This window comes from Cydia strobilella, chromosome 10 (assembly GCF_947568885.1).
Source record: "Cydia strobilella chromosome 10, ilCydStro3.1, whole genome shotgun sequence".
NCBI classification, from domain to species: Eukaryota; Metazoa; Arthropoda; class Insecta; order Lepidoptera; family Tortricidae; genus Cydia; species Cydia strobilella.
This window is the reverse complement of record NC_086050.1, coordinates 15072055-15085976: the sequence shown is the minus strand read 5'-3', so window position 1 is coordinate 15085976 and position 13922 is coordinate 15072055. Positions and strand designations below refer to the sequence as shown.

The 13922-nt window shown below is 36.1% G+C and overlaps 1 non-coding gene across 1 annotated transcript; it reads left to right on the top strand.

Moving 5' to 3' along the window:
- Nucleotides 1-7998: 7998 nt before the first annotated feature.
- On the top strand, nt 7999-8070 carry Trnaa-ggc (transfer RNA alanine (anticodon GGC)). The gene has a single exon. It is a non-coding gene; the product is annotated as a tRNA-Ala (tRNA).
- Nucleotides 8071-13922: the final 5852 nt, after the last annotated feature.

The window sequence follows — 13922 nt, the reverse complement described above, 5'->3', positions numbered from 1 at the left end:
TTTGTTTCCAATGCAGGCATTATTAAGGGAAAAGTAGGACGATTTGCGGGATGGAAGCTGCATAGTTGACTTATGCGACACACATATGGAGGAAAAACTGGGTAAAACGCTTCTTTGTGGCGCAACAACAACACAGCTACCCGGTGAATTGGCACTTTAAAACGTAAGGCTTCTTAACCACATCAGAATATAGCTGTGTACAAAATGATGAACACTTTCTAAAGCTTTTTATGATGAAATATCACAATAAAGTTTACGTACACCCCATACGATTATCGGTAAACGGAGGTCTGTAATTTACGAATCCTGAGCGGGCACGGTTAGTATATAAAATATTGCTCTTCTCGTAGGGATTAACATGATGATGGTTACTTTGTTCGCTTAAACAATTTATGACTTTTCTATTAAGTACGCAGTAGGTACTCAAATTAGTTATATTGTGAAAGTACCACGTAACAATTGTTTTCACCCATTGTATAAAGAAATCAAGAGCATTGAAGCTATTACCCAATCTCGATAACTTTACAAAACAAGTACCCAAGTAGAATGACTTAAGCTTGAACCTCATCAAGTCCTTTATTTTGGGTCGACGTGGGAGGGCAAAGACAAAAGGCATGTATTATTTATTCTCAAATTTATTCAGATCCGTTCACAGAGATAGCTATGAGCTACGTTGTTCATTTGTAGACTGTTATCTATGGAAAGTTACGTTTTTATAATGAGTTTTGGTAGAATGCGCGTTTTCAAGTTCAGTGCTGATATCAGTAAATGATCATAAATCTTAAATGATAAGTTTTTTATTGCAATAACCTTACGGCATCCCAGCCTATGGCTAATTGCAACTCACATTGCAAATATTTCACAAGAAATAAATATATAGGTACATGTAGTAGTGGTAGGTACATGTATTTTATAAACTGAGGCGTGCAATAAAGAGTATGGTATTGTTTAGTTGAACAATAGAAATATTTTGTTCCCCATGCAAAACAAAATAAGTTTCTGAAATTTACATTTCCAAATTTCGCAATTTTGGAATCTAACCGAACGGCACATCAGTATCAGTACAACCACAAAACGGTAGGTAACTTTTTTCAAAGCGCCATTTTAAGTCTAATTTTTGCTTTTCTCTAAAATATTAACAGCATATCCGACTCTTAAAGTGGCTGGTCATGACTAGACCGCCTTCAACAGATACACTTTTTACGATTTTTAGAGGCAACCAAAGCTGTCAACAGAAATTGAAACGTTAGATTCATTCAATCAACATTTCATTATACTTCTCTCCAGATTATTTCCGTTCTATCATCGAACCTATTACTAGCTTATTATAAGTTACAAAGAGTCGTAGGCGTTAGAGATATTAGCTGCAGATAGATGCGGGGGTGATTCTATATTGTCATTGTGACCTGGGGTTATTGCACTCGCGATCCGGATATCAATGTCAACACAATTCGATTGAGAAATTGGATTGATTTAAAAGATAAACAGTGGACTGTTTTGGTAGTGATTGCGATTGTAGGCTGTGGGGTTAATTGCGTTGTTGTATACTTGTAGGCGTTGTTTGTGTGCAGAGCTGGAAAGTTTACTCAGTTTGTTTGTAGATGTCGCTTTACCAAATAAATGATTTTAGCGTCGCCCTATGCGTTGTTCATACGTTAGTATTATTATTTAAATATTATTCTATCATATCAAGCAAGAAATATAATTATTACCCTTGTTTGCCTGGTATATTAGAATAATGGTAAATATACTACATATTGTATATTGGCTTCATATAATATATGTTATACTTAAATTGTTGACTATGTTCTAGTTTTCTTCAGTTATTATTAATGGGACACTTAATAAATCTGTTTTTATTTATTCTGTGGTTTATAATTTATAGTTAACCGCTATTTTTTTTTATCATGTTAACGAGTAACAATGTAATCAATTAGTATTGTACATATATATACCTAATTATAGACATTGACATGCAGATCTATGTCATATAACAGCATATACAAATACAAATACAAAAATACAAATAGTTTATTATCATAAAGGTTGTTTACATGTGCATCGATATATCCGTCAGACTCCAAACTAGGCTGAGCCTGTATCTTGGAAGTCTGCGAGAGCGATTCACAATTACGTCCACATTATTATACATATCTTAATACTAAAAGTAATTACTACAATACAAGCTAAAGAATACAGAATAACTAAACTAAAAGATCTAAACATGATATTCAAGTTTGGGTGTGAGCGTGTGTTTGTGTGGGTGGTGTGTGTGAGTGCGCCAAAAGGAGTGTGTGCATGTTTGCAGATTTGTATTATGTGGGTAGGTTAGGCCTTTGTTGTCAGTTTTTCCGTCTCATATGGAAACAATTAACTTAATTCCATCATTAAACATTCGTTGTCTATTCCTCCAAGCTTAGTTTGACGTGCTAACAAAACTCCCGGACAACGGAGCACGGACAAAAGCAGTAATTCAGTCATCACGAAGTCTCTCGTCAAGACCATATATTCCTTCTCACTTTGAAATCATCCTATCTTACGTAACTATACTACTGTAAAATCAATCATATTGCTATTAAAATAAGGTTTAAAGACAAAACGGATCTGTAAAAGTTAGAGGAAGTTTAGGAAAGTACTGAAGCGGTATTCGAGTCGTTAAATGTACGTCCACACATCCTTCCGTGCCTAATTGAGACATTTAACACGAAAGGATGTGATTATGTGCGACCCATAAAACAGTATTTCGGTTTAAACTGTGAAACGGATCTTTAAAAATAGAATAGGGATTATAAAAGAGGAGAGTAAACTAAGTTTTAGATTATCGTGTTGACGTAAACTTCTAGTAAATTAGATAAGCTGGATTATTTTGGCAACCCATTACTCTGGCAAAACGCTCCTTCTTGTTTAGGTCTTATTATGCTCGCGTAGTAATCACATTTTTGATTTCGCAGATTTAGTTGTTTCAATAAAACAAAAACATGTTTATTATAATATCTATGTAAAAAAAATCATACCTTACTGGGCAAAATATTACCAGCTTTACTTCTTGTAAATACTTATGAATGCGTAAAAAAAAGTGTGTGTGTTGACTTTGGTGTGACAAATTAATCATACTGCGTCAAATAGTAATTTATGTGACTGCTACACAATGAAAGACATTAAAAGTCGAGTGTGGGTTTATGAAACGAACGAAGTGAGTTTCCTAATAGGATCACACGAGTGTTTTAATGACTAATTATGTTCAGTTACATACACTGCTTTATCTACACACATATTATAAACTTTCTATGATATATTCACTAACCTCATATTACAGCCGACATTTTTTGCATCGTTGCTCTCTGGCGGAACTCGCGGATATGAGGTGGCGTCTCCGAAATATGTTTAAATCACATTTTACACGAAACTTTTGCTATAGTAACTTTAAAAACAACTATACAATTTCTTTTTTTTACTTACACGCTAATTAAAAGATTAACTGTACGTCAAATGGCAGCAAATTAAAACTTTTTCCACGCATCTGTAGCTTTTTTTTTAATTTAGAGACAAACTAGAGTTGGGGTTGATTGCCATATCGTTCGATACCAACTAACATGCGAGATTTGTGACAATTGTATGTAATTGACATTTCGTTTCGAATAAAACGACATCTCGACTGATATTAGAATAGGGGTCAAATCAAATTGCTTTTTTTTCAGAGATCTTCGAAATTTGAATGTCATTACCAAATCGATTTTGATATATAGTTGGTCAAGCAAGTCTTGTCAGTAGAAAAAGGCGCGAAATTCAAATTATCTTTGGGACGATATCCCTTCGCGCCTACATTTTTAAAATTTTCCACCTTTTTCTACTGACAAGATTTGCTTGACCAACTATAATTACAACATTTTCACACATAAGAAATTTAAACAATGTTGGCCATTATTTACGGATTTTGAAGGCATCATAGAGGCTTTATGATGTGTGTGTAGATAAAAACTTTTACGGTGTAGTTGCCGTAAGTTTTAACATCAAACAAAAGTAACAACAGACGGAAGAGAGTATCCATTTGCGAATTTCAAAGGAGTTATCACCTTTACAGTCTATATTCGCGATGTTTCGGATAATGACTGAGTATAAACCGATTTCATGCAACGAAACTGCTAACAAAGAGCAAATGGGCAGACTCAACATGCATGGTCGTAAAGTGCTTTCTGGTTCAAGAGGTCGTATATTAGTCGGATAAGCGTCAGATATAAAGCCTTCTGTTAGCTGTAGCCGTGTGGGGTTTAATGGTTCACGATACAATATGCCTTCATTAATGTTTTGGCTTAAAATACACGTGCTCGAGATATCCTTTGTTGTGGTTATTAGAAAGGTAAGGAAGATAATTACTTATTGGCTCTCAGAAGTTTCCTTTGGTTTGGTATCAATTGACAGGTTGGGTAGGTATAATCTCAGACCATTTGTAACTTGTGAGCGGTTAGCTTTTCCAAATGGGCTCATCTTTAATTTCAGCATATTTTATTTAGCTTCTAGCATGGCATAAATAAAGCAAGTAGGTAGATATATGCCTGATGGCAAATAATTGTAGGAACAGGTATATTATTGTACATAGGTCATATTAATAAACAGCAGAGGAATACTTGGAGCTTTACTGCCATTAATACAAAATAATTTGGTTCTCAGTAAAGAAAAAGGCGTTATGAACAAAATGCCAACACTTTTACAATTAGCATTAAAATTAGCGGATCAGACTACGCAAAAGTATCTACCAATCTTTAATGACTTAACATAACATGTGTAGGTGTAGAACCATTGAATGGTTATAGATACTTTTAATGCGCTCTGTAGAGATACATCTCTATTTAGAAAACTATTCTAGGGTGGCAAATGCTTTTGCCACATCGTTTCATCCGCTGTTGTTGATGCTGACTGTATGTTCCACACAAATGTAACAATGGATCATTGCAAAATCATATCGATTTGTTGAATAATCAAACTATGATTTACAGCTCGTAAGTCAGTAACTGTTAGAAATGCATTGCACCTACGTCGGCTAATCGAGCGGAAAACAGAGCTTAATCGACTGCCGACGATTGTGATGTCAGCAGCTATAAACAAACAATTTGGACGGTCTAATTTGTTTTGGAAGATAATGTGATTACGCGTTACGTTTGAGCATACATTACATGGTTGTTTGTTTAAGAGATTTCGGTATAAATTTTCTAGTAAACATAGTTCAGTTTATGTGACCCGTAAACAAGATGCATGTAACTGCGTCGAAATATCGGGAGCTCAAAAACAATACAAAAGGTAATCATGGTCTATATCCCGGTCAATTTAAGTCTAGCTAGGTTAAGACTACTGCGCGTGGCAGTCGCTTATATATAGTTTAATTTATAAGTGTTTCCATTCACATTAAAAAGTCAAATCTACCTGGTTAAATGTTATCTTTACCAATATTACCAATAAAACATTCAAAATTAACAAGCTCCTATTAATACTCCTTAAAAGCGTCATGCGTCTTCATATAATCCTTAGATCAATTCTGGAAAATCTCATATAGCGCCTTAAAGACTCCGATGATCAAACGGCTGATATGACACCGACAACGAATCTGAGCAGCTTCTAAATTATACTCCCACAAACTTGTAAATGCTGTTCGGTATCATGCTACTCCTAAGCAACAGTTAGTAAATAATATGGAGAAGTTTGAAATCCTGTTGTTGGCCAACGGCAATGAAAAGTTTGTGCCACGCTTTGAAATTTAGGTGTGAGCTTTGAAATTGGAAACCGCGACATGACCCTAGTTTATTGAGAAACTATCTGTGGAACGGGAGCAATTTATTTTTTTAAGGCCCACTTGCATCATCCCACTAACCCGGGGTTAAGCGGTTACACCGTTAACCAAGTGTCAAATTGTACTAAACATGGTAACTCCAGGTTTAACCGGTTAACCCCAGGATAGTGGAATGGTGCAAGTGGGAATAATTAGGGCAGTTGCTTAATATTTTTGTAATGTTTTATGATTTATAATCTGTCAATCGTAAAATAATACAAAGTAAACTTACTATACTACTGCTTAGTTTCAGTCACAGATCATATAATACTGTTTCCGTTTTTCTATTGTACTTCAAACAATTTTTGTTCCTACATTATTATCATTTTTCTTAAACACGTCAATTTTATTTGGGACAATTGAGAGAGTCTGATGATTAAGGTGTTATCATACTAGCCAAGTGAAATCCTAAACTTTAATTACGTCCCAAGCGACCTAGAACTTGGCACTCATCATATAGATTTCAATTCTTTTTCGGGCGAAGTCAAAAACGACACCTATTCTTAATATTGAACTTGGCTCTCATTTCACAATTATGTTTTTGATGGGATCACCTTATCAGAAACCATATACCTATAACAACAACATATCAGAGGGCCTACCGCGAACACCGAGGTTCGCAAAATGCGGGCATGCTTCTCTTTTACGCTAATTAAGGAGTAATTAGAGTGACAGAGCCCAGCAAACTTCGGTGTTTGCGGTAGGTCCACAGTTAGTTGCTAAGTTTAGATTTCGATAGGTGATTTGCCGTTTACTCACACTTCTGATAATAGTTCTTTAGGCGACTACTAGAAGCGCTGTAGAATCCTCCGATATAATTCTTGCTCCGTTTTCTAGTATACTTAGAAAGGGGTCGTTTGGAGTGGAGCGTGAATAAAAATAGGACAGTAGTAGTAGTATCAAAGATAGATATAACTCCGTAATAGATGGATACAGTCTAAGGAAAAAAACGTGCCTCGAAAATCAAGAAAATTTGATTCTCGTTCAGAGGGCACTACTAGCTTTGGCTTACTGTCATATAGATGGCGTTGACGGTTTCGTTTGTTATTTAACAATTTTAACGCGTATCAGTGAAAGAACATGGGTCAAAATCATAAAAATAATGAATGCAAATAAAAAAAAACATTTATCCATATTTAAATACATTTTATCGTATTTTTATAAATATTTATTTTTAGTTTTAAAGTGTGTCGACAGAGGGCAGTGAATTTACTGGGGTTACAAAATTTACTATGACAGTACCGCTCTAGTATAAGTTACTCTATGGTAGTATGAATGAGCTGCCAGAGTAAATTTCACTTACTTTAGTAAATAATCGCGCCGTACGTCACATATTTACGTTTCTTTACGTACTAAGTACGTAGTTAGTTTATCAAGGAAATTCATTCATTTTTAAAATGAAAAAATTAACTATCCGCTTTTATGATTAATACCAACAAAGCCTATCGAACACACCGTGCATGCAAAGTGGCCACGATTGCATCGTAATTAAAAATGAAAATGCATTTCGATTTTCGATAAACGCGTGCATCCATAAATATAATTTAAAAATCAACCATTCGTTGTACACAATAAAGTCCCGATTTCTTCGTATCTACCGTATGGTACAGAAGGCAATCAGCAGATTTTTGGAAGCGCAGAAAATATAATAGGCCGAGTGACGGCTGCCGATTTGATGGTCCTACTCAACCATTTAAAAGTGCAAAATGTGCAATCCGGGTTTCCCGACTAGGAGCATTGTTAACACATTAAACCCTTATGAGGGGGTGTATTTTTAGTCTTGTTTTGAGCACGTGTTTTGTATTAGGGACCTCTGTTAGACCGTTGTGTAATAAGAAATGTCTAAGATCTAATTTTGCGAGAATAAAATACTTTTCCACTCAAAACAATGTCTAAAATAGACACATGCTTAGATTTGTAGTAATACCTTTTTAAAGAAACAACTAAGTAATTAAATTGTATATACAGATGTCAATCACAATGAAAAATCAACGATGATCAACTCTGGTCAACGTGGGACTCGAACCCACATCCTTGGATTGCCGGTCCAATGCGTTACCAATTGCAATTGTTAACGCATGTCCTCAGAGGTGGTCAAGGTTGTGAACCTTAATATACAGATGTCGCTAGTGACGTCGTCACAGTTGCAATGATTAAATTCGCGTCGATTGACGGATGGTCAGCTGGCGCAATTGGTAACGCATTGGACCGGCAATCCAAGGATGTGGGTTCGAGTCCCACGTTGACCAGAGTTGATTGATCATCGTTGATTTTTTCATTGTGATTGACAACTGTATATACCTATACAATTTATAAAACGTAACGTTATATTATGATTATATTTTTATTACGAATTAATATCGTGTCCTTACATTAGTTCGGTACAGAGTGTACAGCATTATTGTAGAGCCTGTGCGGAAAGAGTCGTGGAATGTATGGGGCCCAATAATACAGACTATAAAGTTTCAACGATTGTCAACATTGATTTTATAGAAAATTGCTATTGCATTCGGCCCCATAATTGCAATCCGTGCCATTTTTTTCTACCAGTGTGACAGGCAGCCACTTAAGGGGCGTGTTTTTGCCCCCTGTCGCCATATTGCGATGGCCACGCGCTTGCCACGTGCCTGCGTATTTATCTCGACTTGGGATGCACATTCACGCGGCACCAGTCTTCTAGGATTATGACAAGAGAAATAGGAACACAGAAGAACGATTTTTATTTATTTATTCAAAGTTTATTGCACGAAGAAAAATTTACAAATGGCGGACTTAATTCTCTACCAGTCAACCATTGGGTCAAACAGACCCAATGGTATTTGGGATAAAAATGACGAAAAAGCTAATTATCAGAGAATAGAATACTACTTATGTCAGGGTAGCCTTATCTTTATTTTTATTTATTCTTTATTAAAATCTTACATTACATCAGACAGAAAAGTGCCGTGAAACCCTATCGGGTTTGTATCGACACTGCATTCGTGGATACATTTTACATTTAAACATTGTTGTGGTACATAGGAAAAACAAAAATTATATAAAGTTAAAAATGAGATTACCTAATTACAATAAGAGTTATCGGCGGGTAAAACAAAATATCTCCCACTCAAGTACACAACCGGCCGTGCCGTGAATTCCTTGTCGTATCTTATCTTTAAAAACATGTTGCCTATAATTTACGAAAGTACATATTTTTATATAACTCATTTAGATTGTTTCTTTTATACCGCTCTTTTATACTATAATATAATGGCCCAAAAGTAAATAGACAAAGGTTTTTTATGCAGCATTTTGTTGATAATTTTAAAAGCGTTTTTGTCTCAAAGGTAAAGGAGAATTTTAAAGATAATACCTAAGTTTTGTTTTAGTTAACTGATTGTTGTGTGAAACACACCTAAGTAAGTGTCCAGTGGTGTAGAACCTACTTTATAGCTTGAATCGCCTCCTGCGTGTGGCAACACTGTTCTCTCTCTTCTTAGCGCTCACATCAAAATGTAAGAATTTTCAATTATAAATAATAAATGCAGTAAGAAAGTGAAGTTAAAGTTTTTATCTCATCCATATCAAGTCTCTCCATCCTCCAACATTTACAATTGTAGTTTGAATTTTTAAAAATATTCCTAAAAATTCTTTGTCAACGAGTTTTAGAGTAGATGCTAACAAAATTTGGACCTGCTGTTTTCACAGTATTTTATGTCACATCACCAGTCGACACGTCTGTGATGAGTTTACAATTGGATTACGACTGTTTGTAACTAGGGATGCACTGTTAGTGTCTTATTAAATTTTGTTTTCTAATGTTATTTGATTATGGAACATCATGCTTCATGATTCAATATTTTGGAACTAAAGTGATGATAAACTAGATTAAGTGTAATGCGATTGCTGGATTTACTTGTGTAACTTGTGTTTGTGTAGCCGTAATTACGTAGGAATTGAACTTTGACAGTTATGAATTTACAATTATAATATACTACATTATCAGTATTATGAAGCTAAGTCGATCAGTTATGCGGTGTTTTAATAACTTCATATACACGGTGTTTCATGACCCACTGAAAACCTAAAAACAGTTTGTTCAGAATCGACAGGAGAATCGATTGCGCTATATTTTAAGGGGGGGTAATTTTTTTTTTTTTTTATTATTTTTACATGCTCAGTCTACAAGTTTCAATCAATCAATCGATTTTTCAGGTAGTATGGCTCCATCGATACTGTCGATGATTTTGCCAACGTCAAAGTGGAATCCACGTGGAATCGAATTAATATTTCTTGATTAAAACATATCGGCCATCGGCCATAGCCAGTGCACGGTAAACAATAAAATTATGGGCCTCTAGGGCTCTAGCCAGACACGGTTAGAGGTAGAAATACCAAATGCTCTTACAGCACGACATTGTTCGGTGGTTGTGTAGTTGTCTCGTAAAACCGATAGCTGGATTTTACGAGAAGCACGTGGACTACCGGCCGTTGACTCCAAAATGGTGGTTAAACACGCTTTGAGATTAATTCTCCATTCACTGCACACTACCACATTAGATTACTTAACTAGCAATTGTTTGATGTCACTTTTCGACGAAGTATCTTGTGTAGAATTACCAGTCGAATAGAATTGTTAAGAAAACTGAACAACGAATATTTATTTAAATATTTATCGGATTATAGAATAAATACTCAAGATGAGTACAAAAAAATAATTGTTGGGGTGTCTCAGGTTTTCAGTGGCTCAAGTAACACCGTGTATAATAATATAATGATCGTTTCATAATTCATAACTGTCAAACATCAAATCTTACGTTACTACCGACTATAAAAATTATTGGTATATATCCTAAGATTTATAGAAAAAAGAAAGTCATTTATTGTCGCAGGAAAAAAAACAGTAGTAGGTACAATTATACCAGTATACATATACAAGTAGGAACTAACTATATATATATATACATTTAGAATTATTGTTAACATATAATGATATAAATGGCTAAATGCTAAGTGCGACGTGCGACAATAAGCTCAGGCCTCAGCTTGTGCCGCGAGTCTGGCTACTGCACAGCGCTGTTCTTCAGCCCACTTTGTTTTTTAATACAAACGGGTGGTAGAAATGCTTTGTGCTTAATTGGTTTTACGAGATAATTATGTATCAAAAAATCAGTCTTGTAAGGATATTTAACGCGGTAGCGTTACATTACTAAATTTTTATAAGTTAATTAATTTGAATAGGCCTTACTTGTATTGCTGTTATAACACAAAAAACAATATCGTAAATTTTCTAGGTACTTAGTCCCTCCGCCCGTTTTTGTCCACCCAAAAGCATCCAAATGTCGTGGGCGCGCAAAATTTGCATAATTCGTATTTACGACAGTAGAGTTTGTTTTTATATAAGACGCGTTCTAATGCAAACTAATGTTTGGCCGAGTAATAAAGTTGTTGAGTGTAGCCAAGAATTTTATATTGTCTGAGAAAGACTTCCGTTAGAAAGCTTATATCTTGCTGCAATGACTTAAGGTGATATTTGGATTGCGACTACAGCAGCGTTGCCATTGCAGCAGTGGGAAATGGGCGTTGCCTGCGTTACTATCATTGCCGCATTGCTATCGCATTGGATCGTTTGATATTAAACATTAAACTATTTTTTAGTTGATGGTCATCATCTTATAATAATATAATAAAATAAAATAAAAGCATTTTATTTCTTGAACTTTTTTACATTTTTTCATATTTGTTTAAGCGTTCTATATATATAATATTATGCAAGAACCCCGTTTTCACAGGTGAAGGCCTCCTCCAAAGCCTTCCATGTATCTCGGTCCTTTGCCACTTGTATCCAATTTGGCCCAGTAATTTTGGTGATATCATCTTGCCATCTCATAGTAGATCTTCCTATCCCTCTTTTTCCTAGAGGTCCTTTCCACGACGTCACCCTTGCTGTCCAGCGCCTGTCTTGAGTACGTGCTACATGGCCCGCCCACCTCCATTTAAGTTTTTTGGCATAGCTGAGAGCATCTATGCTCTTTGTGTGTTGTCTTATTTTTGTATGGTTGATTTTTTGTATTTTCTTGATGTTTAGCATACTACGCTCCATTCCGCGTTGACAAGTCCTTATTTTTTCCATAGCTTTTTGAGTAAATCTCCATGTCTGACAGCCGTATGTCAGACAGGGTAATAAGCATGTATTCATGACTAGTCTTCACGCTGACGGGCATGTTACTCTTAAATACTTCTTTTAGCTGCCAGTATTTGTTCCAGGTCTTTTGTGCTCTCCTTTCAATTTCTAACTCGTTGTTCGCTTTATCAAAACTTATCTGTTTCATCATCTTATACTTAAGAGTAAGTCTCTTGTCGGTGGAGCAATTTCCATGTTTCGCGGTCCTCTGCCTTCTCTTTGACAGCCTGATACGACACGACATTGAGTTTTTCCTTTATTTGATGCATGTACGCTCTCCTTGGTCTTTTTTTCTTCCTCTTTGCTTCAACTACTGCTAGTTACTGTTAGTTAGTTTGCTAGTTGGTGGTAACTACTGGGCTTTTTTTTCTCAGTTGTTACCAATGGGGACAGGCGGAAAAAGAATCCCAGTTATTACCACTGATAACAACATGGTGGTTACTAGTGTGAATAACGATAATAATAGGTAAGTACCTAATAGGTACCTAAGTAAGTGGATTTAGGCTTAGTTTTATTGATTTTTAATTCAACAATAAAGTGCAGTTGTAGGTTACCGAACTTTAGTACAAAAAAAACCAGGTCAATACAAGTCCCATGATTATTGCACAGTAAAACTGAAAGTGGCATAATGCTGGCTAGTTAGCACAACGGCTGTGGGTCGCCCTGTCGCGTTTGGCAGTAACACGCTGTAGCTATAGGATGGTCCTACTAAACTTTAATAAAGACTATGAAACTAGTAATTTTTATCAAGCGGATATGTCTTGTTTAAATAGATGAACATTGTAGGTCACTCCTACAGTATACTTAATAAGACTTGCATTGCATTGCTTGTACATATGCACCAATACAAGTAGCCTTATTGAGAAGGAGACCTATATAAATACAAATGAAACATCCATGACGCAACAACAACCACCATATTAATTTTATTGCACGATATAACCAATACACCATTGGGTCATATATTTTTTTTATACTACGTCGGTGGCAAACAAGCACACGGCCCGCCTGATGTTAAGCAGTCTCCGTAGCCTATGTACGCCTGCAACTCCAGAGGAGTTACATGCGCGTTGCCGACCCTAACAATCCTCTCCCTCGAGCTCTGGCAACCTTGCTCACCGGCAGGAACACAATAACACTATTAGTAGGGTCTAGTGTTATTTGGCTGCGGTTTTCTGTAAGGTGGAGGTACTTCCCCAGTTGGGCTCTGCTCTAGATCTGGAATGACATCCGCTGTCCTTTGCCCTACCACACAAAGCGAGATATGTCTTGTTTAAATAGCTATACATAAACTTATAGTTATTGTAGGGTTAACCATAAGCTTAAACTCCGGTCGGGTCTCCGTCGACTTGAACGGTTTTTGTGGCAATGCAATCATTTTATCTATATTTTTCCAAACTGTTCCTTTTTACCAGAACTTAACGTCTCCAACAGCAACGGTGATAATCACATATGCATTGAATGTATCTATCGATCAGATCTCCTGCATTCGTAAAATATGCATAGAAGCGAGGAGTACATCTAACGGCACTACTATGAATTCTCGCCTATCGAGCTATCGCGGCTCCGTCTGTACACGATCGCACGAGTCAGAGGCTACAGGAGTCACATCATTCATCGCCCTTCTACCTCTCTTTACCCCTTAAACGCAAAAAGCAATAACCATCTCTAAACTCAATACATCATTAATGCTTTTCTCGCTCAAAGCTCATCTCACGTGTTCCCGAGTTACAACTCCTGAACTTTCACACTGCGAACGAAAACCAAATGTAACCTTTCAGCTTAAGGTATAAACTTCAACGATGCTTCGACTATAATTGACCGGGAAAGGGCTAGTTGAAAATGAATCTTAACGACGTGTTAATAGACTTTGTTATTGATTGATGTGTCAGTTACAGGCGCGAGAACGGGGCCTAACGTGTCGGTCTGTAATTCAAT